Source organism: Oncorhynchus clarkii, chromosome 13, assembly GCF_045791955.1.
Source record: "Oncorhynchus clarkii lewisi isolate Uvic-CL-2024 chromosome 13, UVic_Ocla_1.0, whole genome shotgun sequence".
Taxonomy (NCBI): Eukaryota; Metazoa; Chordata; class Actinopteri; order Salmoniformes; family Salmonidae; genus Oncorhynchus; species Oncorhynchus clarkii.
The window spans coordinates 37,132,032-37,150,339 of NC_092159.1; positions in this window are offsets into that span (position 1 = coordinate 37,132,032).

The window sequence follows — 18,308 nt, forward strand, 5'->3', positions numbered from 1 at the left end:
TTAACAAAGGCACCAAAAGGTACAAACCCATTTTCTGCTTTGCACTTTGTTTGCAAATCTGCAACACACTACACACTGTTTCTTACATTAGACACTCTGTTGAAGAATGAAATCTCTTGCAATCATCGGGAAAATACTTCTATTCAAAATGCAAAAACATACCAGAAATTGGCAACACCCACACACACACACACACACACACACACACACACACACATGAAAACACTTCTACAGTAATTGAACACCAATTAGTCTGAGCCTCAGCACTACAAATAGACCTCAGGTAAGATCACCTCTTTGGTGAGAACTTTGCAAACATGGAGGCAGTGAGAGGAAGAGGAAGAGAGAGAGGAAGAGGAAGAGAGAGAGGAGTGGGAGGACGAGGACAAGAACAAAGAAGGGGACCAGGCAATAGACAGAGACATTTGTCCGACGACATTAAGGGCTACTTTGGTGGACCCATGTCATAAATCATGGCCTGACGATGAGGGAGGCAGAGAGTCCAGCCCAACCTGAGTCGCTACACGGTAGCATCCATAATACGAACATTTAGACTGGAGAACAGATATGTCTTCAACTTTCTACACTAGACTGTACCTACAGTGGGGCAAAAAAAGTATTTAGTCAGCCACCAATCGTGCAAGTTCTTCCACTTAAAAAGATGAGAGAGGCCTGTAATTTTCTTCATAGGTACACTTCAACTATGACAGACAAAATGAGAAAAAAATAATTTGCTCACCGTTCTTGTGATCATTTTGAGGGTGAGATCTTGCGTGGAGCCCCAGATCGAGGGAGATTATCAGTGGTCTTGTATGTCTTCCATTTCCTAATAATTGCTCCCACAGTTGATTTCTTCAAACCAAGCTGCTTACCTATTGCAGATTCAGCCTTCCCAGCCTGGTGCAGGTCTACAATTTTATTTCTGGTGTCCTTTGACAGCTCTTTGGTCTTGGCCATAGTGGAGTTTGGAGTGGGACTGTTTGAGGTTGTGGACAGGTGTCTTTTATACTGACAACAAGTTCAAACAGGTGCCATTAATACAGGTAACGAGTGGAGGACAGAGGAGCCTCTTAAAGAAGAAGTTACAGGTCTGTGAGAGCCAGAAATCTTGCTTGTTTGTAGGAGACCAAATGCTTATTTTCCACCATAATTTGCAAATAAATTCATTAAAAATCCTACAATGTGATTTTCTGGATGTTTTTTTTTTTTCATTTTGTCTGTCATAGTTGAAGTGTACCTATGATGAAAATTACAGGCCTCTCTCATCTTTTTTAGTGGGAGAATTTGCACAATTGGTGGCTGACTAAATACTTTTTTGCCCCACTGTATGTAATTGTTGCACATCATTCTGCATCACAGTACAAACAATGTAGTCCTACAATATTAGGTCTACGCTCCTCAGTGAACAAAAAAATAGGTATAGTGCTATGAAGTACATGTAATACAGTTTTGATGTTACTGTGTACAGTATGACAGCCTGTAGCTTGTAGTTTGAATGTGTCTGACCCAATCCACCCCCCACCCTCGTAGACATTGTAGTTCTGTGTTTTGAGTTACACCATATTCACAGTACAATGTGTTTGCATTTTCTGTCTTGGACATTGATGCAGCTGCACAACCTCATGAGTTCATTTCCATTGAGGAAGCTGGATTCAATCTAGCTAAAAACCAGGCGTTGGGGCCGAAATGTTACAGGACAAAGAGCCGTTGTGAATGTCTCTGGGCCGCGCAGGGGGAATGTTACAGAGCCGTAGTGAATGTCCCTGGGCAGCGCAGGGGGAATGTTACAGAGCCGTTGTGAATGTCCCTGGGCAGCGCAGGGGGAATGTTACAGAGCCGTTGTGAATGTCCCTGGGCAGCGCAGGGGGAATGTTACAGAGCCGTTGTGAATGTCCCTGGGCAGCGCAGGGGGAATGTTACAGAGCCGTTGTGAATGTCCCTGGACAGCGCAGGGGGAATGTTACAGAGCCGTTGTGAATGTCCCTGGGCAGCGCAGGGGGAATGTTACAGAGCCGTTGTGAATGTCCCTGGGCCGCGCAGGGGGAACTATCACCTTGTGCACCGCCATTAGTCTGCAAGGAGTTCTCCATCACCATGCCACTTTCGGTCTCTACAATACTGCAACACATAATCATATTTCTGGATGCACTACATAATACAGTTGTACAGGACGGACCAGAGCAGCCCAGGATTGTTGTCATCTGGGATAATGTTAGTTTACACTGGGCTGCTCTGGTCAGGGACTGGCTCACCAACCACAATACCTTCACAGTTGTACAGGACGGACCTGAGCAGCCCAGGTTTGTTGTCATCTGGGATAATGTTAGTTTCCACCAGGCTGCTCTGGTCAGGGACTGGCTCACCAACCACAATAACTTCACAGTTGTATACTTGTCCCCTTTACTCCCCATTTCTCAATCCAATTGAGGAATTTCTTTCGGCTTGGCGTTGGAAAGTGTATGACTGCCAACCACATGACCGCCTGCCTCTTCTGCAAGTAATGGAAGAGGCATGCGGAGACATTGAGGTGGGGTCAGTCCAGGGTCGGATACAAGGCAATATTTTCCTCGTTGCCTAGCCAGGGATGACATTGCTTCATGTGGAAGAGGTGATGTGGTCAGTCCCCAACAGAAGGCAGGGATCAATAAACCATCAACCCCATCCCTTACAGTCCCTTGCAATACTTTTTGTTTACCATTGCACTGTTATTTTTGTTTCTGTGAGTTTACAGTAACATCTTGTATTGATTACTATACTGTAATTCTACTTTTCTTTTGTGTTGTTGTTGTTTTAGAAACCTGCGATGGCAAAAGCTGTATATGTTTCTTTCTGAAGCCTTTCTATTTTTGTGTTGATTGAAATGTGAGTACTGTACTGGAACAATCTTTCACAGAAGCCTGTATGAGAAAATGAAAAAGGTATACAAAGTACTAAAGACAGCAGTGTTTTGTATAAAGTACATCAGTGTGTTGTTGCTGCTTTGAAAGAGTAATTAAAATGGTGCAGGTGTGTCACGGCTGATGAAAGGAGCGGACCAAGGTGCAGCGTGGTGAGCGTACATGTTCTTTAATGAAGAAAAAGACGCCAAACAAAAAGATACACACTACAAAAACAAAACCGTGACGCTTAAGGCTAAGTGCCATAAAGAAAGTCAACTTCCCACCAAGACAGGTGGGGAAAAAAGGCACCTAAGTATGGTTCCCAATCAGAGACAACGATAGACAGCTGTCCCTGATTGACAACCATACACCGGCCAAAACATAAAGATAGAAAATCATAGAAACACAACACATAGAAATGCCCACTCCAACTCACGCCCTGACCAAACCAAAATAGAGACATAAAAAGGATCTCCAAGGTCAGGCAGGTCAGGTTAGACAAGGTGTGTCTAATTTTGTTGCAAAAATTCAATTTAAAAAAATGATTGTTAGGTTTTGATGGCAGAGTTTCGTTTTGACATAGAAGTGAGATGTTTATCTCCAAATGTTGTGTCTTTGTTTTTGACACAATGAGCCAGATTCTGCAACAAGTGTGTAAGCATTCACACAAAATAAAATGGAAGAAGTTTGGAAACACCAAGACTCTTCCTAGAGCTGGCGGCCTGGCCAAACTGAGCAATCGGGGGAGAAGGGCCTTGGTCAGGAAGGTGACCAAGAACCTGATGGTCACTCTGATAAAGCTCCAGAGTTCCTCTGTGGAGATGGGAGAACCTTCCAAAAGGACAACCATCTCTGCAGCATTCCACCAATCAGAAATGTATGGTAGAGTGGCCAGACGTAAGCTACTCCTCAGTAAAAGGCACATGACAGCCCACTTGGAGTTTGCCAAAAGGCACCAAAAGCACTCAGACCATGAGAAACAAGATTCTCTAATCTGATGAAACCAAGATTGAACTCTTTGACCTGAATGCCAAGCATCACAGCTGGAGGAAACCTGGCACCATCCCTATGGTGAAGCATGGTGGGGGCAGCATCATGCTGTGGGGATGTTTTTCAGCGGCAGGGACTGGGAGACTTGTCAGGATCGAGAGAAAGATGAACAGTACAGAGAGATCCTTGATGAAAACCTGCTCCAGAGCGCTCAGGACCTCAGACTGGGGCAAAGGTTCACCTTCCAACAGGACAACAACCCTAAGCAGGGGCGCCGCCAGGGATTTTGGGCCCCATGTAAAGATATCACATTGGGCTCCACCACCACAGGCCACACCAACCCTGCGCAATTGCTGTAACCACACACCTCCAGAACCCAATTAACCCATTTAAAGCTTTAAATAACTCTACCTTTGCAGGCTCGCAACTCTCTTGTAGTCCAATATTTACTGTACGATATTTACTGACAGTGAGCTGTGAAAATATAACACTGTGCAGACATGCATGCAACATTCTGCATACAGTGGAATTCACTATTTGATGCAAGACTGACACCCCTTATAAGAAATGTGCTGGAGGTCATCTTTTCGAGTCTAAATGTAATTTTAATGGTCAAATTCTTGAATGGAAAATTCTCTTAACATTAATGAACAACTTAAAATAAATATAACTTAAATATACATTAACCTCTTCAATTAAAATAAATGAACATGATCATCTATTGAATGATATAACAAACAAAAGAATCAAATCAGCAGCAGATTTTTGAACTAAGTATACATACCAACTAGAAGATAAGCAGCTGTAAAAGTGGAAATGAAAAGGCCTGATGGTGACGCTAGAGGAAAGGTCATGAGGTCACCAAATCAATAGGTTTCTTCCACTTGGAGTGATGATTGTGCACAACAAATTCTATGGAAATCCAGCCATTACTTTGAGATATACAGTGCCTTGCGAAAGTATTCGGCCCCCTTGAACTTTGCGATCTTTTGCCACATTTCAGGCTTCAAACATAAAGATATAAAACTGTATTTTTTGGTGAAGAATCAACAACAAGTGGGACACAATCATGAAGTGGAACGACATTTATTGGATATTTCAAACTTTTTTAACAAATCAAAAACTGAAAAATTGGGCGTGCAAAATTATTCAGCCCCTTACTTTCAGTGCAGCAAACTCTCTCCAGAAGTTCAGTGAGGATCTCTGAATGATCCAATGTTGACCTAAATGACTAATGATGATAAATACAATCCACCTGTGTGGATGCACCTGCACTGTGATAGTCTCAGAGGTCCGTTAAAAGCGCAGAGAGCATCATGAAGAACAAGGAACACACCAGGCAGGTCCAAGATACTGTTGTGAAGAAGTTTAAAGCCGGATTTGGATACAAAAATATTTCCCAAGCTTTAAACATCCCAAGGAGCACTGTGCAAGCGATAATATTGAAATGGAAGGAGTATCAGACCACTGCAAATCTACCAAGACCTGGCCGTCCCTCTAAACTTTCAGCTCATACAAGGAGAAGACTGATCAGAGATGCAGCCAAGAGGCCCATGATCACTCTGGATGAACTGCAGAGATCTACAGCTGAGGTGGGAGACTCTGTCCATAGGACAACAATCAGTCGTATATTGCACAAATCTGGCCTTTATGGAAGAGTGGCAAGAAGAAAGACATTTCTTAAATATATCCATAAAAAGTGTAGTTTAAAGTTTGCCACAAGCCACCTGGGAGACACACCAAACATGTGGAAGAAGGTGCTCTGGTCAGATGAAACCAAAATTGAACTTTTTGGCAACAATGCAAAACGTTATGTTTGGCGTAAAAGCAACACAGCTCATCACCCTGTACACACCATCCCCACTGTCAAACATGGTGGTGGCAGCATGATGGTTTGGGCCTGCTTTTCTTCAGCAGGGACAGGGAAGATGGTTCAAATTGATGGGAAGATGGATGGAGCCAAATACAGGACCATTCTGGAAGAAAACCTGATGGAGTCTGCAAAAGACCTGAGACTGGGACGGAGATTTGTCTTCCAACAAGACAATGATCCAAAACATAAAGCAAAATCTACAATGGAATGGTTCAAAAATAAACATATCCAGGTGTTAGAATGGCCAAGTCAAAGTCCAGACCTGAATCCAATCGAGAATCTGTGGAAAGAACTGAAAACTGCTGTTCACAAATGCTCTCCATCCAATCTCACTGAGCTCGAGCTGTTTTGCAAGGAGGAATGGGAAAAAATTTCAGTCTCTCGATGTGCAAAACTGATAGAGACATACCCCAAGCGACTTACAGCTGTAATCGCAGCAAAAGGTGGCGCTACAAAGTATTAACTTAAGGGGGCTGAATAATTTTGCATGCCCAATTTTTCCGTTTTTGATTTGTTAAAAAAGTTTGAAATATCCAATAAATGTCGTTCCACTTCATGATTGTGTCCCACTTGTAGTTGATTCTTCACAAAAAAATACAGTTTTATATCTTTATGTTTGAAGCCTGAAATGTGGCAAAAGGTCGCAAAGTTCAAGGGGGCCGAATACTTTCGCAAGGCACTGTATCTTGTTCTCAGTCTGTTCTCAGTCTGTTCTCAATCTTGTTCTCGGCCCGTGGGCATCATGTGTGTAGTGATCCAATATCCATAGCCATGCCATTTAACAGTTATCAGTGTACCTTGCTCAGCCTTACTCAACAAGAGCCCAGTGCAGAGCCTTCTTGCTATAGCAAAGTCACTGATCAGATTGTTTTTCAACATCCTCACTTTGTCTGTCTCTTTCTGTGCACCCTCTCTCATTTGCTCCATCCTCATCATCTGCATTGGTACTGCCGGAGCTGTCTTTCACCTATTCCTCCACTTCCACACACTTCCCTGACAAAACTGTATCACTTGAAGATGGTCCTGGCTCTGTAGAGTGTACATGACGCATATGATAATATGTCCTATAATATAATGTCAATTGTAATAACATTATAACAACATTTTCAGTTACTACCATTTTGGTGACCTAAATGATCTGCATGCACCACGGAAAAAATTAAACAGTACTGAATCCTGCAGAATATTGACCCAAACTGCAGTTGCATATTACCACCACTAGATGTCCGTAAATGACCAAAATAATTACAGTGTTTTAATTCTTATCATAAAGGATTTAATCATTCCCACGGATCCCCTGCAATTTTGTCAACTGCCATGTCATTCAACACAATGCTGCTCACCTCCTTCTTCATTTGGGAGTAGGGTTGGTTCAGGGGTATGGGGAGGGGGAGACAGGGGCTGCTGAGCCTGAAGCTGCATCTGTTGGGCCTGGCACCAGGCAGGGGCAGGGACAACTGATTTAGCATGAAAAGCTTGCTAAAAGTTTGCCTGCATTGATTAAATGTCGGCTGAAAGAGGAGTGAAATGGGAACACAGAATTTTCTGTGAATATATTATGTAACTAATGTCAGGGGAGCAAATGTAGCCTATTTCACTATGGACTAAGCTAACAGGTTAATTTCGACCACTCACGAACTACACCCACCTTCCTTTGTGCAGAATAGAGTGAAATACTGTCTCCTTTTCTTTTCTCTCTCCTGTCTTTCTTGTCTTTCTTTTTTAAGCACACAGCCAAGACAACGCAGGAGTGGCTTCGGGACATGTATCTGAATGTCCTTGAGTGGCCCAGCCAGAGCCCGGACTTGAACCCGATCCAACATCTCTGGAGAGACCTGGAAATAGCTGTGCAGCGATGCTCCCCATCCAACATGACAGCGCTTGAGAGGATCTGCAGAGAAGAATGGGAGAAACTCCCCAAATACAGGTGTGCCAAGCTTGTAGCGTCATACCCAAGAAGACTTGAGGCTGTGATTGCTGCCAAAGGTGCTTCAACAAAGTACTGAATAATTCTGAATACTTAAATAAATGTAATATGTCCGTTTAATTATTTGATACATTTTCAAAAATGTCTAAAAACCTGTTTTTGCCTTGATATTATGTGGTATTGTGTGTAGATTGATGAGGGAGAAAAAAACAAATTTAATACATTTTAGAATAAGGCTCTAACATAACAAAATGTGGGAAAACTCAAGGGGCCTGAATATTTTCCCGAATGCACTGTGTACTGTACAGCCTAACACAATATCCACAGCCAGCAGACTCACTGCAATAAGAACATTACATAATGGATTACAACAATTACATAGAAATGATCAGACATTACATCTATTAACAAACAGCTCCTGATAACAACCTTTGAGAGGAGCCACATCGTGATCTAACCCCTGGATCAGGTCGAGAGGGAGTCGTGACACATCCCAGGCCCCCACACTGGGCATGAGTCACTCCCCCCCCCCTCCAAGGACTGGATGACTTACAGACTCAGACAGATAAACAAACAGCTAATAAAAAGACAGAATGCTCACAGGCTGTGCCACTGCCAAGCGTCAGCTTTTGTCAAGAGTTGTACTTGGTTCAGTACTGATTTAAGAGGAAGCTGGGCATTCCTCTGTTATGGAAGACGCCTGTCCTTTATAGGCACTCAATGAATGGCCCTTTTCTTGTATTACACTTAGTCTAGATAAAATATGATCTCATGAAAATGGATTACTATTGATGTTATTATTGGATTTGATATTATTTGATATATAAAAATAGGAAAGGATTAAAAGAGAAATCACAGTGCCGACTGTGCTGAAATGTCCTGATATTAACTGTCCTCATATTTACTGCTCTCTCTCTCTCTCTCTCTCTCTCTCTCTCTCTCTCTCTCTCTCTCTCTCTCTCTCTCTCTCTCTCTCTCGTCTCTCTCTCTCTCTCTCTCTCTCAAATAAATCACATTGCTGTCGTTTAGTTTGACTGGAGGCTTAATGCACTTTTAGCCTAATGCCATTCGGCGCCAGGTTCTCACTGTTTTCTCTCCCTGCAGCAGCCCGGAGTGTTCGACATGATTGTCTATCTCCTCTATCTCCTCCCTCGCTGCCACGCCCTGCATTAGCTCCTGGCAGACAGCCTTCTCAAGGCCATAGCGCTCAACTCAGGCCCCTCCATTCTCCACTTCTCTGTGCAGATAACAGCTAGGAGAATGGTCCGATTACGACCAATAACAGTGGAACACATTCAAGTTTGAAGCTATCTGATAGACAAGTCACTTTGCCAGAGGTACTGCACGTCTCATAGCACCGCAAAGTCCGTCCATGTTCAGTGGAACTGATACAGTATTTCAACAACAAGCCACAGGTAAAGGCGTAGAATTAATTTCCTCCACGCCCGTTTTCTCCTTCACATTACATTGGAGATGCTTAGCTGTTCATTAAAAGTCAACATTGCAGAGCACAAAAAGGGCAACAAGGACCCTCCGGATAGGGTGAGTGAGAAAATAAACAGATGCATAAATGGATGATTGTATGATTGGAGGGACAAAGGACTGAAGAGGTGAAAGGAGGGGTATGATTCTATCAGCGAGGTGGACGGTGCAACCTTTTGGCAGCTGCCAACCGGGATACAAGGTTGCTGGGAAATGTTTGATTGTGTTTAAAGCTGCGGTTCTGCAGAAGTAGGACACATTCATTTAAGTCAATTACAGCCTGCCTGCTGCCTGTCTGCACCAAACAGAGAGGAGTGGGAGGAAGAAGGAGAGACAAGGGAGGGAGTAGGGAGAGAGGAGACAGTGGACGGGATCCTAACCTTAAACAGCTATAAAATAGTTGACCAGGTCAGGTGGCACCAGCTCTCTTTGTAGTACCAGTCTATTATCATATGTTATCATTATCTGTCACGCCCTGTTAAACTTGAAGTCATAGCGATGGTAAACAATGAGATCCGCCATCTGCCAGTGTTCCACCTCTTCTACTCCCACACAGCCATGACATAGACTGACAAGGTGAATCCAGGTGAACGCTACGATCCCTTATTGATGTCACCTGTTAAATCCACGTCAAGCAGTGTAGACGAAAGGGAGGAGTTAGGTTAAAGAAAGATTTTGAAGCCTTGAGACAATTGAGACGTGGATTGAATATGTGCGCCATTCAGAAGGTGAATGGGCAAGACAAAATACTTAAGTGCCTTTGAATTAGGTATTGTAGTGGGTGTCAGGCGCACCGGTTTCTGTCTAGAACTGCAACTCTGCTGGGTTTTCCACACACAACAGTTTCCCGTGTGTATCAAGAATGGTCCACCACCCAAAGAACATTCAGCCAACTTGACACAAATATGGAAACATTGGAATCAACATGGGCCAGCGTCCCTGTGGAACGCTTTCGACACCTTGTGGAGTTGGAGCTCTTCTGAGGGCAAAAGAGGGTGCAACTCAATATTAGGAAGGTGTTGCTAGGCAACAGGATAGATAATAAAAAGTAACAGCAGCGTATGTGATGAGTCAAAAGTGTTGGGGCAAAAAGTGTAATGCAGATAGTTTGGGTAGCTGTCGGTTAACGATTTAACTAGCTAGTCTTATGGCTTGGGGGTAGAAGCTGTTCAGGGTTCTGTTGGTTCCAAACCTGTCTACAACTTGCCTATGACTTGGGTGGCTGGAGTCTTTTTAATTATATTTTTTTTTACCCCTTTTTCTCCCCAATTTCGTGGTATCCAATTGTTGTAGTAGCTACTATCTTGTCTCATCGCTACAACTCCCGTACGGGCTCGGGAGAGACGAAGGTTGAATGTCATGCGTCCTCCGATACACAACCCAACCAGCCGCACTGCTTCTTAACACAGCGCGCATCCAACCCGGAAGCCAGCGGCACCAATGTGTCGGAGGCTACACCGTGCACCTGGCAACCTTGGCTAGGACGCACTGCGCACTGCGCCCGGCCCGCCACAGGAGTCGCTGGTGCGCGATGAGACAAGGACATCCCTACCGACCAAGCCCTCCCTAACCCGGACGACGCTAGGCCAATTGTGCGTCGCGCGAACCCAGGGACTCTGATGGCACAGCTGGCGCTGCAGTACAGCGCCCTTAACCACTGCGCCACCCGGGAGGCCCCGTGGCTGGAGTCTTAAACAATTTTTAGGGCCATCCTTTGACACCACATGGTATAGAGGTTCTGCTGTAGGGTTTTGAATTGTAGTCCCTGTCTCACCGTGTGAGTCTGACTGAATGAGACAAATTACCCGGAGATCCAGTCTATCTCTTTATCGGTTCAACACATGAAGAGGAAGCTGTAGAAGGCCTTTCAAAAGGAGCAGGTGAAGTTCCTCGAGACGACGCCCTGGTTGCTCGAGGCTCGATAGTTGTTGGATTGCGTCCCCATTCCCACAGCTCCGGCGGGTCAAAAGACTGGGATGTGTAGCGCACGGACACTCATTCAACTGGATGTGCCTATGGGCTGGGATGTGTAGCGCACGGACACTCATTCAACTGGACGTGCCTATGGGCTGGGATGTGTAGCGCACGGACACTAGTTCAACTGGATGTGCCTATGGGCTGGGATGTGTAGCGCACGGACACTAGTTCAACTGGATGTGCCTATGGGCTGGGATGTGTAGCGCACGGACACTAGTTCAACTGGATGTGCCTATGGGCTGGGATGTGTAGCGCACGGACACTAGTTCAACTGGATGTGCCTATGGGCTGGGATGTGTAGCGCACGGACACTAGTTCAACTGGATGTGCCTGGGATGAGCTGATGCAGGCTAAATAGCATGAGGCATCGTCCATGTACAGTGCCTCAGAAAGTATTCATACACCTTGACTTATTCCATATTTTGTTGTGTTACAGCCTGAATTTAAAAAAATGATATGACAAAGTGAAAACATGTTTCTCAAAATCTTTTCAAAATGTATTGGAAAGGGGCCTCCCGGGTGGCGCAGTGGGTACTGCAGCGCCAGCTGTGCCATCAGAGTCCTGGGTTCGCGCCCAGGCTCTGTCGTAACCGGCCGCGACCGGGAGGTCCGTGGGGCGATGCACAATTGGCCTAGTGTCGCCCGGGTTAGGGAGGGCTTGGTCGGTAGGGGTGTCCTTGTCTCATCGCGCACCAGCGACTCCTGTGGCGGGCTGGGCGCAGTGTACGCTAGCCAAGGTGGCCAGGTGCATGGTGTTTCCTCCGGCGCATTGGTGCGGCTGGCTTCCGGGTTGGATGTGCGCTGTGTTAAAGAAGCAGCGGCTTGGTTGGTTGTGTATCGGAGGACGCATGACTTTCAACCTTCGTCTCTCCCGAGCCCGTACGGGAGTTGTAGCGATGAGACAAGATAGTAGCTACTACAACAATTGGATACTACGAAATTGGGGAGAAAAAGGGGTCAAATTCAAAAAAAAAAAAAATAATTGTATTGGAAATTAAATACAGAAAAATCGCATTTACAGTACCTGTTGAGTCAATACATGTTAGAATCAATTTTGGCAGCGATTATAGCTGTGAGTCTTTCTGGGTAGGTCTCTGGATTATACAATATTTGACCATTATTCTGTTCTTCAAGCTCTGCAAAGTTGGTTGTTGGTTGATCATTGTTAAGCAGCCATTGTCACGCCCTGACCTTAGAGAGCCTTTTTATTTCTCTATTTGTTTAGGTCAGGGTGTGATTTGGGTGGTTAGTCTATTTCTTTGTTGGTTCCCAATCAGAGGCAGCTGTCTATCGTTGTCTCTGATTGGGGATCATACTTAGGCAGCCCTTTTTCCCACCTTCAGTTGTGGGATCTTGTTTGTGTGTAGTTGCTTTCTGCACTGCATATAGCTTTACGTTCGTTCGGGTTGCTGTTTTTTTTTTTTTTTGTTTGCTGTCATTTAAAATAGAAGTATAATGTACGGCTACCACGCTGCACCTTGGTCTCCTTCTAACAATGGACGTAACAGCCATTTGCAAGTCTTGTCTCAGATTTTCAAGCCTATTTACTAAAACTGTAACTAGGCCACTCAGGAACATTCAATGTCGTGTTGGTAAGCAACTCCAGTGTATATTTGGCCTTGTGTTTAAGGTTATTGTCCTGCTGAAAGGTGAATTTGTCTCCCAGTGTCTGTTGTAAAGCAGACTGAAACAGGTGTTCCTGTAACGGTTTTCTTGATGAGAAGGAGAGTCGGACCAAAATGCGGCGTGTAGATTACGATCCATGTTTATTGTGACTATAGCAACACGAATCTAAATACAAACAGTGCAAAAATAATAAACGTAATGAAAACCGAAACAGCCTAAACTGGTGCAAACTAACACTAAGGACAATCACCCACAAACACACAGTGAAACCCAGGCTACCTAAATATGGTTCCCAATCAGAGACAATGACTAACACCTGCCTCTGATTGAGAACCATATCAGGCCAGACATAGAAATAGACAAACAAGACATCCAACATAGAATGCCCACCCAGTTCACGTCCTGACCAACACTAAAACAAGGAAAACACACACGAACGATGGTCAGAACGTGACAGTACCCCCCCTCCAAGGTGCGGACTCCGGACGCACAACTTAAACCTATGGGGGAGGGTGTGGGTGGGCATCTGTCCGCGGTGGCGGCTCTGGCGCTGGACGTGGACCCCACTCCATAACAGTTTTAGTCCACCTCCTTAGCGTCCCTAGATAGGTTACCCTCCTTAAAGACCGCTCGGGACAGAGGGGCAGCTCGGGACAGAGGTAGCTCGGGACTGATGGGTAGCTCAGCACTGAGAGGAAGCTCAGCACTGAGAGGAAGCTCAGCCTTGAGAGGAAGCTCAGGCAGGTGGTTGGATCCGGCAGATCCTGGCTGGCTGGCGGTTCTGGAAGATCCTGGCTGACTGGCGGATCCGGAAGAGTCTGGTCGACTGGCGGATCCGGAAGAGTCTGGTCGACTGGCGGATCTGGAAGAGTCTGGTCGACTGGCGGATCTGGAAGAGTCTGGTCGACTGGCGGATCTGGAAGAGTCTGGTCGACTGGCAGATCTGGAAGAGTCTGGTCGACTGGCAGATCTGGAAGAGTCTGGTCGACTGGCAGATCTGGAAGAGTCTGGTCGACTGGCAGATCTGGAAGAGTCTGGTCGACTGGCAGATCTGGAAGAGTCTGGTCGACTGGCAGATCTGGAAGAGTCTGGTCGACTGGCAGATCTGGAAGAGTCTGGTCGACTGGCAGATCTGGAAGAGTCTGGTCGACTGGCAGATCTGGAAGAGTCTGGTCGACTGGCAGATCTGGAAGAGTCTGGTCGACTGGCAGATCTGGAAGAGTCTGGTCGACTGGCAGATCTGGAAGAGTCTGGTCGACTGGCAGATCTGGAAGAGTCTGGTCGACTGGCTGCTCTGGCTGCTCCATGCTGACTGGCTGCTCCATGATGACTGGCAGCTCTGGCTGCTCCATGCTGACTGGCTGCTCCATGCTGACTGGCAGCTCTGGCTGCTCCATGCTGACTGGCTGCTCTAGCTGCTCCATGCTGACTGGCTGCTCCATGCTGACTGGCGGCCCTGGCTGCTCCATGCTGACTGGCGGCCCTGGCTGCTCCATGCTGACTGGCGGCCCTGGCTGCTCCATGCTGACTGGCGGCCCTGGCTGCTCCATGCTAACTGGCAGCTCTGGCGGCTCCTTGCAGACTGGCAGCTCTGGCGGCTCCTTGCAGACTGGCAGCTCTGGCGGCTCCTTGCAGACTGGCAGCTCTGGCGGCTCCTTGCAGACTGGCAGCTTTGGCGGCATCCTGCAGAAAGGCAGCTCTGGCGGCTCCTTGCAGACTGGCAGCTCCTTGCAGACTGGCAGCTCTATGCAGACTGGCAGCTCCTTGCAGACTGGCAGCTCCTTGCAGACTGGCAGCTCCTTGCAGACTGGCAGCTCCATGCAGACTGGCAGCTCTATGCAGACTGGCAGCTCCTTGCAGACTGGCAGCTCCTTGCAGACTGGCAGCTCTATGCAGACTGGCAGTTCTGAACAGGCGGGAGACTCCGGCAGCGCTGTAGAGAAGGAAGGCTCTAACAGCGCTAAACAGGCGGGAGACTCAGACAGCGCTGGAGAGGAGGAAGGCTCTGGCAGCGCTGGACAGGCGAGGCGCACTGTAGGCCTGATGCGTGGTGCTGGCACTGGTGGTACTGGGCCGAGGACACGCACAGGAAGCCTGGTGCGGGGAGCTGCTACCGGAGGGCTGGGGTGTGGAGGTGGTACTGGAAAAACCGGACCGTGCAGGCGCACTGGAGCTCTTGAGCACCGAGCCTGCCCAACCTTACCTGGTTGAATGCTCACGGTCGCCCTGCCAGTGCGGCGAGGTGGAATAGCCCGCACTGGGCTATGCAGGCGAACCGGAGACACCGAGCGCAAGGCTGGTGCCATGTAAGCCGGCCCAAGGAGACGCACTGGGGACCAGCTGCGTAGAGCCGGCTTCATGGCATTAGGCTCGACGCTCAATCTAGCCCGGCCGACACGCGGAGCTGGAATATACCGCACCGGGCTATGCACCCGCACTGGAGACACAGTGCGCACCACTGCATAACACGGTGCCTGTCCGGTCTCTCTAGCCCCCCGGTAAGCACAGGGAGTCTGCCCAGGTCTCCTACCTGACGTAGCCATACTCCCTGTTAGCCCCCCCCCAATAAATTTTTGGGGCTGCCTCTCAGGCTTCCATCCGCTACGTCGTGCTGCCTCCTCATATCTGCGCCTCTCAGCTTTCGCCGCCTCCAGTTCTTCTTTGGGGCGGCGATATTCTCCTGGCTGAGCCCAGGGTCCTCTTCCTTCTAATTCGTCCTCCCATGTCCATACCCCCTCTTTGGGCTGCTCCTGTTGCCTCTTCTCCTGCTGCACCTTTGGGCGGCTACACTCCCCTGGTTTAGCCCAGGGTCCTCTCCCGTCGAGGATTTCCTCCCATGTCCAGAAATCCTTATTGCACGTCTCCTCGCGCTGCTCCTGCCTGTTGACACGCTGCTTGGTCCTTTTGTGGTGGGTGATTCTGTAACGGTTTTCTTGATGAGAAGGAGAGTCGGACCAAAATGCGGCGTGTAGATTACGATCCATGTTTATTGTGACTATAGCAACACGAATCTAAATACAAACAGTGCAAAAATAATAAACGTAATGAAAACCGAAACAGCCTAAACTGGTGCAAACTAACACTAAGGACAATCACCCACAAACACACAGTGAAACCCAGGCTACCTAAATATGGTTCCCAATCAGAGACAATGACTAACACCTGCCTCTGATTGAGAACCATATCAGGCCAGACATAGAAATAGACAAACAAGACATCCAACATAGAATGCCCACCCAGTTCACGTCCTGACCAACACTAAAACAAGGAAAACACACACGAACGATGGTCAGAACGTGACAGTTCCTCTAGGATTTTGCTTGTGCTTAGCTCTAATCTGATTATTTTTTTCAAACTCCCTAGTCCTTTCTGATGACAACCATACCCATAACATGATGCAGCCACCACCAGGCTTAAAAATATGAAGAGTGGTACTCAGTGATGTGTTGGATTTTCTCTAAACATAACTTTATGTCGTGAATACAAAGCATTATTTTTTTTTGCAGTTTTACTTTTTTGCAAACAGGATGCATGTTTTGGACTATTTTTGTATTCTGTACAGGCTTCCTCCTTTTCACTCTGTCATTTTAGGTTAGTATTGTGGCGTAACTACAATGTTGTCAATCCATCCTCAGTCTTCTCCTATCACATCCATTAAACTCTGTAACTGTTTTAAAGTCACCATTGGCCTCATGGTGAAATCCCTGAGTGGTTTCCTTCTCTCCCTGAGTTAGGAAGGATGCTTGTATCTTTGTAGTGACTGAGTGTATTGATACACCTTCCAAAGTGTAATTAATAACTTCACCATGCTCAAGGGGATATTCAATGTTTGCTTTTATTATTTTTACCCATCTGCCAATAGGTGGCCTTCTTTGAGAGGCATTGGGAAAACCTCCCTGTTCTTTGTGGTTGAATCTGTGTTTGAAATTCACTGCTCGACTTGAGGGACCTTGTATGTGTGGAGTACAGAGATGAGGTAGTTACTGTACTCAAATCACATTAAACACTATTATTGTGAGCCCATGCAACTTATTACGTGACTAGTTAAGCATAAAGTTTACACCTGAACTTATTTAAGCCATAGCAAAGGGATTGAATACTTATTGACTCATTTTTTTATTAATTTGTAAAAAAAAAAGTGCAACTAAATTCCAGTTTTACATTATGGGGTATTGTGCGTAGGCCAGCGACACAAAATCAAAATGTTGTCCATTTTAAATTCAGGCTGGAAAAAGTCAAGGTGTGAATACTTTCATAAGGTACTGTGCTTTCTCCTATAGGGCCTACTCACGAGAGCGATGGCTGCAGGATTTGTGTGGCTGTAGTTACAGGCAGAAGGGTGTTAACCTAAAACGAATGCCAATAGGGATGGACGTTAAGCTGCAGAACAGAATGATTAACACACGCACACACTGTCACACACACATGCACGTACACACAAATTGAGATTTATATGCCAGCCCCTGATTTCAGCCCCCTCTGTGTGTGTGGGTTTCTGGGTGTGATTTGGTGCCCCACTAGCCAAGATTAAGACCTCTCAAAGTCAGCATTACCAGCACCAGTTTGAATCCCTCTTTGACCTTAAGAGCATGTGAGGATCCGACTCCTAAGTCCTAATGTAACAGTATAACTTTAGACCGTCCGTCCCCTCGCCCATACCCGGGCGCAAACCAGGGACCCTCTGCACACATCATCAACAGTCACCCACAAAGCATCGTTACCCATCGCTCCAAAAAAGCCACGACCCTCGCAGAGCAAGGGGAACCACTACTTCAAGGTCTCAGAGCAAGTGACGTCACTGATTGAAACGCTATTTAGCGCGCACCACCGCTAACTAGCTAGCCGTTACACTAATGCCACAACATCGTTCTGCTTGCCAAATATTCACAGGCATTCCTCTTCCCACAGCAGGCCTCTAGAGAGGTTAGACCAGGGGCAGCAGGCCATCCTGGGTGACAATGGTTGTTTCCCAAATGGCACCCTATTACCTATGGGCCCTCGTCAGAAATAGTGCGCCGTGAAGGGAATATAGTGCCTTTTGGGACACAACCTAGGTAGTGCAGCCGGTGTAATAAAGGGATGCTAGTTGAAACGCTGTGAGAATAACAATAACATGAATGGCTATGTGCAGGGAAGGATCTCCTTCACACTGTGGTTGGTGTGGCGACCTAGTCAGGTTTTTATAGACTGGTGTAAAATGCATTATGTAGGCCGTACATCACTGCTGCGGCGGGTGCCGACTGCAGATTGAAGTCATGTTGAAATTCAGTCCAAATGTATTCCTGAAAGTAGAAGCATGAACAAAACTGCCAAATGAATTTCTAGGTAGTGTCTCTTAGTTGGAACCTGAAGCTCACCACAGCAGATGTCGTTTTCACTGTATTTCCTAATTTCCGTGTGAAGGAATTCAAACCATTCCGAACGAACAGAAGGTAGAAAACCGAGAAGCATTAATATCAATGCAGGACGTTGCTCTGCTCACGTTTGAGTGAATCGCTTGATCCTTATTAAAAAGGTGACCCTTCCTCCGTCCCTCTCCCTTCTTTCTAAATTC